Source organism: Pteropus alecto, unplaced genomic scaffold, assembly GCF_000325575.1.
Source record: "Pteropus alecto unplaced genomic scaffold, ASM32557v1 scaffold5, whole genome shotgun sequence".
Lineage (NCBI taxonomy): Eukaryota > Metazoa > Chordata > Mammalia > Chiroptera > Pteropodidae > Pteropus > Pteropus alecto.
Window position 1 is genome coordinate 17,913,155 of NW_006441953.1, and position 6,591 is coordinate 17,919,745.

Here is a 6,591-nt window from a genome sequence, read left to right on the forward strand (position 1 = left end):
TCTGGCTCGTGAGATTGGGGGAGGGTCTTCTCGTGTGGGGGTAGGGGTTGGGGTGGGTGCAGCAGCTCTTTCATCGCTCTCTGGAAGCAGACGTCCTCGGCTCCCCTGTAGAAGCAGACCTGTGGGGCAGGGCTCTGGCCCGTCTTCTGGGAGATGGTTTGTCCCAAGGTCTTCAATCAGGAGATGACATTCAGAATCCCCAAAGGGTCTTAGCTAGGCACCTCCACAGTCTCCAGCCTGAATGCCAGAAATGATGCTGTGTTTTCACCATAGACGACCGAGTCCTCTGTTTATCTCTCATTCATTTGGATCTGAACCCAGAGAGGGACCAGCTCATAGTTAACTGTTACTATTATTGGCTGCAACGGCAGGGGCCTCAGTTTCCACAAGGGGTGGCATTCTTCTTCTCTTTAGATACCTGTGTGGTGCGGGGGGTGCTGTGCACCCTTGATGACCATTCTCCTCCTAATCTTAGTAGTAGTCCTTGAGGAATATACGATTTTGTTGAATTCCTTTGTCCTGCCTGTAATAATGTACTAGTTTATTTAGTCAGCAAATAGTTGTTGCTTACTTGCATCGCACCTAGTTCTGTTCAAGGAGCCAGGGATACAGAGATGAAAAGACCCATTCCCTTCCCTGGAGGACCTATTGATCTGGTGGGGAGACGAGCATGCAAATAAGAAACATAACGCTCTGACGTGCTTGTTGTCGTAGAGACACAGAGAGCAGCAGAAGTATAAAAAGGGTGTTGCGAAGAGTGAGGAGGTAGGAGGCCCTCATGGAAGAGGACGCTTTGACCTGGGAGGTGAATGATGAGGAGGCACTGGTCAGGTGGCCAGGTGAAGAGAGGGCTCCCTTCCGAACAGAAAGGTGTATACTAAGTCACGGGGGCACGAGGAAGAACGGGCTGCTCAGGAGCCGCAAGCAGTTTCCCACGGCTGGAGTTGGAGTGCCAGGTGGGCAGTGCCCGGCAGGGAGTGCCAGGGAGCTAGAGAGAAAAAAATGGGATCAGTTTATTAAGCGCTACAATGCCCTGCTAAAGATCTTGAACTTTATCATGTGCAGCAGTGTTCCCCAAACTTCCTGGACGATAAGCATCAGTTAGTTGATGCCTGATAAAAGTTTGCATGCTCCAGACATATTTTGGAACTGCGCAGGCAGTCTATTTAACAAGCACCCCCCTGGTGATTCTCAGAATCGGGCACATTTTGGAAACAGTGCTGAGCTACGGGATTTGGGGAGAAGGAGTGGCATGGGGGAGAACCGCCTTCTCATGAAGTCGGTCTGGTGCATGGGAGATGCGTTGGAGGCAGGGCAGCAAAACTGGAGGTCAGGGGACAGGTGAGGATGCTGTTTGTCTACATGTGAGATGATAAGAACTTGTCGAGGGGAGGGGTGGAATGGATAAAAGCCAAGGAGAGGTTTTGAGAATACTAATGTAGCAATGCCACAGAGCCAAAAACGGTATCTTCTTAATATTATATAACTTATCGACTGTGGACTGAATTATATCTCCGCCCCCCTCACCCCAGATTCATACACTGACACTCTAACCCCCAATGTGATGGTATTTGGAGATGGCGCCTTTGGGAGATAAGTCGATTTAGATGAGGTCATGAGGGTGGAGCCCTCATGATGGGATTAGCGCCCTTTTAAGAAGAGAAACCAGAGAGCTCGCTCTCACTTTCTCTTCCTCAGCCGTGTAAGAACACAGCGAGAAGGTGGCTCTCGCCAGAACCAACCATGTTGGCACCCCGATGTTCAGTTTCCAGCCTCCAGAACTAGAGAAAATGAATTTCTAAACCATGCAATCTATGGTATTTTGTACGACAGCCTGAGCTGATATTACCTAATCTTTCTTGTTAGCTCCCCACCCCTCTAAGAAGCAGAAAAGAATTAGTTTAGAAAAAAAAAAAATCTAGTAATTTCCATATGATTCTCCAAAACTCCATGTTACCAAGTCCAAATCCACTCTCTTTTTTTCTTGATCCTTCAGCAGCATCCAGCATTGTGGACCATGCTGTTTTCCTGAAAACACCTTTTCCTTGCTTCCTCTGGCCCACATTTTATAAGTTGTCCACCACGCTCACTCATGTCCACCGTGGACACTCCATCTCAGTCTCTTTGGCTGAATCCTCCTCCCACACTTGACTTTGACTTTCCAAGTCTGTCTTAGATCCCATTTGCCCTTATATCCTCTCTTGGTGACCTCATTAGTATTTGCTCCAAATCTACCTAAATGGAGATATTTTTCATATCTACTTCTCCATCACTGACCTCTCTAAATGCTCCGGACCTACAGCCACCTGCCTACTTGACATCGCCTTCTGCATGCCTAACGAGCTCTGCGTGTCCACCAGAGAATTCCCCCGTCTCCATTCCCACATCAGCTGTCTCCCAGCCTCTCTGTCCTGGTGAAAGGTGCTTCTATGTTCCAGTCATACAAGTCAAAATCGACACGTTTTCCTCGATTTCATTCTCTCTCCTTTAAATTTCATATCAAATCCATCAAGAAGTTCTGCAGTCTGCTTCTGAATATTTCTCTTCTCTCCATGTCCTATACCAGTGCTTCTCAAACTTTAGTGAGCACCAGAATCAGCTGCTGGCTTGTTAAAACCAAATTTCTGGGCTTCACTCACCCTCTTAGTTTTAGATTTAGTGAGTTTAGGGTGCCACCTGAAATTTGCATGTCTAACAAAGTTCTCAGAAATGCTGCTTGTCATAGGCCATACTTTGAGAACCACCATCCGATAATATATTATCAGCCTATTATTCAAGTCTCCCATTATTCTTTATCTGAAATACCATAAGTCTCCTAACTTGGATCCATATTTTCACTCTCACTCCATTTTGTGGACTTTTGGGGGGTGTTTTCTGACTTCTAGTACTTTTAAAAAAGTCCTTCTTATATTTGGGGAAATTCCAGCCTTGGAAGTTTTACTCCCTAAAGCTAGAACCTAGAAAACTCAAATTCCCATCTTCTTTTGCAACTGAGGTGTAAGCTGGTGACTCAGGCTCTGCCATTTGGTATGCTTGAGAGACTGATTCAGCGGTGAGCAAATCCACCTGGGTTTGAGGGTGGCACAGATACCAAAGCTGAGTTCCACACAGAAGTATCACCAAAGGGACATCCGCAGTAGGGGTTCCCTCTTTGTGGCTTAGGAGTTGTCCCTAGACCTTTGACCTCGAGTCATATTTTTTAGGTCCTTCAAAAAATTCTATAAGTTGCCCAATATTCTTTTAAAATAAAATTCTTTAAAATTAATTAATTAGTTAATTAAAGATTAATTTCTTTCTGCTAAACCAGCCAGGGCAGCCTGCTTTGTTATTTGCAATGAAGAACTCTGAGTGATACACCCTTTTGGGACCCATTCTCTGTTCAGTAGAGATCACACACTAATGTGAATCAACTGTATGTGAGGACAGACCACCTTCTCACCTGAGCTCGCAAAGCTCTCTGGGGCTAGACATCCTTCTCGTGTGGTATCACTCCCTACCTTGCCACTTGACCGAGCCTCACCAGCCGTTGTTTATTTCTTCAAAGAAATAAACAATGCTGAGCTTGTGCCCACCTCAGGGCCTTTGTACATGCTGGTGCTTCTACCTGGTGGGTGCTCCGTTTGGATCTTCACGTGACTGACTTTTTGTTTGTATACAGAGCTCAAAGTTCTCAGCTGAGAACTTTTTACTGACGATGCCGTCTAACGGCCAACATCCAACAAACCTCAGTGGTTTCGTCTTCTACAGAGCACTAATCACTACTTGATATTTTTCTCATTACTTTGCTTATTGTGTGCCCCCTACACCCTCTAAAGACGACAAACTGTGAGAGTAGGAGTTGTGTTTGCACATATTCTCCCAGTCTGTAATTTGTGTTTTCATTTTCTTAGTCGTGTCTTGTGAAGCACAAAGGTGTTTTAAGTTTGACAAAGTCCAATTTATCAATTTGTTCCTTTATTTGATCGTACTTGTGACTTCCTATCTATAAAATCTTTGCCTAACCTGAGGTCTTGAAGATTTTCTCCTGTTCTGAATGTTTTACTATTTTAGCTCTTACATAAGTCTATGATTGAATTTGGATTATAGTTTTCGTATATAGTGTGAAGTAAGGGTGTAAGCTGATATTTTGCCCGACTACCCAACTGACCCAGCACCATTTGTTACAAAGGCGATCCCTTCCCCAATGAATTGCGTTGGCACCTTTTTTGAAAATCACTTGACCATAAATGTAAGAACAAATATAAGAATCAATGGAAGAAGATCCAAACAGAGCACCCACCAGGTAGAAGCACCAGCATGTACAAAGGCCCTGAGGTGGGCACGAGCTCAGCACCTTTGAAGAAATAAACAATGGAAGAAATAAATGATTTGTGTTTGCATCATTTGTCTCTTTACTCTTTCTAGAATTTAATTTGATTCATGGTATGAGTTTAGGGATGAAACAGAGTTTTTCCGCCCTCAAAATCATCTAATGAATATCCTGGCATTGTTTATCAGATAACCCTTTTCTTCTTCATTGATTGGTTGTATTTATTAAATGGTCAGAAGGCATTTTTATAGAAATCTCCTCCAAGTTACTCTGACTCATCCCGTTTTCCTCCATCCAGCACTTTAGAAGCCCCTAATCTTATATTCTCTTTAACCAAGTGACAAAAATTGTCCCTGCTTTAGGTTGGCACATAAGAAGAGGATGTTGACAAGTTAGAATAATAAACACAGAATAGATATTTGCATTGGACCTCAGAAAGGGTCAGTGCATGTGTGGGACAATAACTGAAAGGAAGGGGTTCTCAGGGAAGTTTTACAGTTGCTTTGGCTGGGGCTAGGACACTTGATCTGAAAGTCAGCCAACTCCTGTTCAGATTGTTCCTACCTATTTGTGTGACACTATTTTAATCTTCTGGAGGTGGTTGTGGCATTTTTAACACCAAATGACTGTGAAATTCTACGGGAAATCTCCACCTACTCCAAAAGAGTTTAAAAGTTCAACATTTTTCTCAATGAAGACGCCAAAGACATATTTGTAAAATTTCCAGAAGACCTGAGGCTGATAGCAGCAGCGTGTATCACAGGTGATCCAAATTAATGTTCAATTGGTTTTGACAAGCTGGGAAGCACTGTTGAAACCGAGAAGATGAAATGAAACTCAGAAAAATATAAACGACTGCATTTTGTGTCAAAAAAAAAAAAAAAAGTCAATGCCAGGGTGAGAGAGGCTCAGTAAAAAGAATAAAATTTTAGTTTCCTGAAAATTCAGTGTCGGGATATTGACTTAGGCTTGTTCTGCTTGCAAGGAGCAGTGGCATACATTCGACCGAAGACTTAAGGAATCACAGGAAAGGAAAACAAGGAACCAATTTCGTTTGCTCCAATAGCTCCAAAATTTCAATTGCTTCCTCCCTCTAGTCATCCAAGCTATACAATGGAAATGCATCCTCATAGGGGCTAGGTCAAAGGCATCACCACCACTGCTGCCAGCAAGAAAACAAAACACGACGTATTTAAAAACACCCCAAATTTGTCCAAATTTCCTACGCATCAGGAATCGGGCTTTTAGTAGCTCAGCCCCCAAATTAGTTTATCTTTTTTCTTTTTACATTTCAGCTGTGGCTCTCCCTTATCCCGAGATTTTGAGAAGAATGTCTATTTTAAAAGGAAGTGGGGATAGAGATAAATGAGAGCATTTCTTTTCTCCTCCTCTCGATTTCTTTCCCTCTGTAAAGAAATTAGAGCAAATAAATCACTGGCAATTTTGTTTAAATCTGGAGTTGCATTTTGTAACTCGGTTATACCTACTATGGAAGTGAATTTATTAAAAATTCGATGTGAGTAGGAACTTAATCGATACCTCGTATACTAAAAATTGTTTTAAAAATTTTATTCATACTGTTTAGTAACCTTTTGAAATTTAATGAATAATAAAAAGTTTATCCTTTCATTAAATATTTTTCTACAATAGTGGCTTTTAAATCTTATCGGGAATGAACTATGCTTTTTAATGTGAAATCTTAATGGTTGTCTATTGTTGTGTAACAAATCACCTTAAACTTAATAGCTTACAAAAATTACCATGGTTTATTCATTCATGATTCTGCAATTACTACAGGCTCAGCCAGGAAAGCTCATCTCTGCTCCATGTGATGTCTGCCGTGGTGGCTCAGCTGGGGCTACAGGAGCCAGTTCCAGGGTGGCTTCCCTCACATGGGGCACGAGTCATGTTGGGGAAACTCATTCATTGGAAGGACTTTGGCTTTTGCCCTTTGCGAGGTGGGAAGCCACTGGACGGTTTTGAGCACACATTTAACTTATGTGTTCACAGTGTTATGTTACACTGGCTGCTGTGCTGAGAATAAGCTAAAAGAGGGGTGGGCTGTCCAAGGTGGGAGCAAAGAGGTCGATTAAGGAAACAATTGCCGTAACTCAGATGAGAGATAATGGACAGATGAGACAGCAAGGGGGAGATGATAAGATGGATTGTATTTAGACTAATATTCGTCTACGCTTTCTTCTACTTGTTTTATGGCATTATTATGATATAGGAACTTAATTTTGGTGTAAGGTTTGAGGTAGTCATCAACTAGACGATATTTC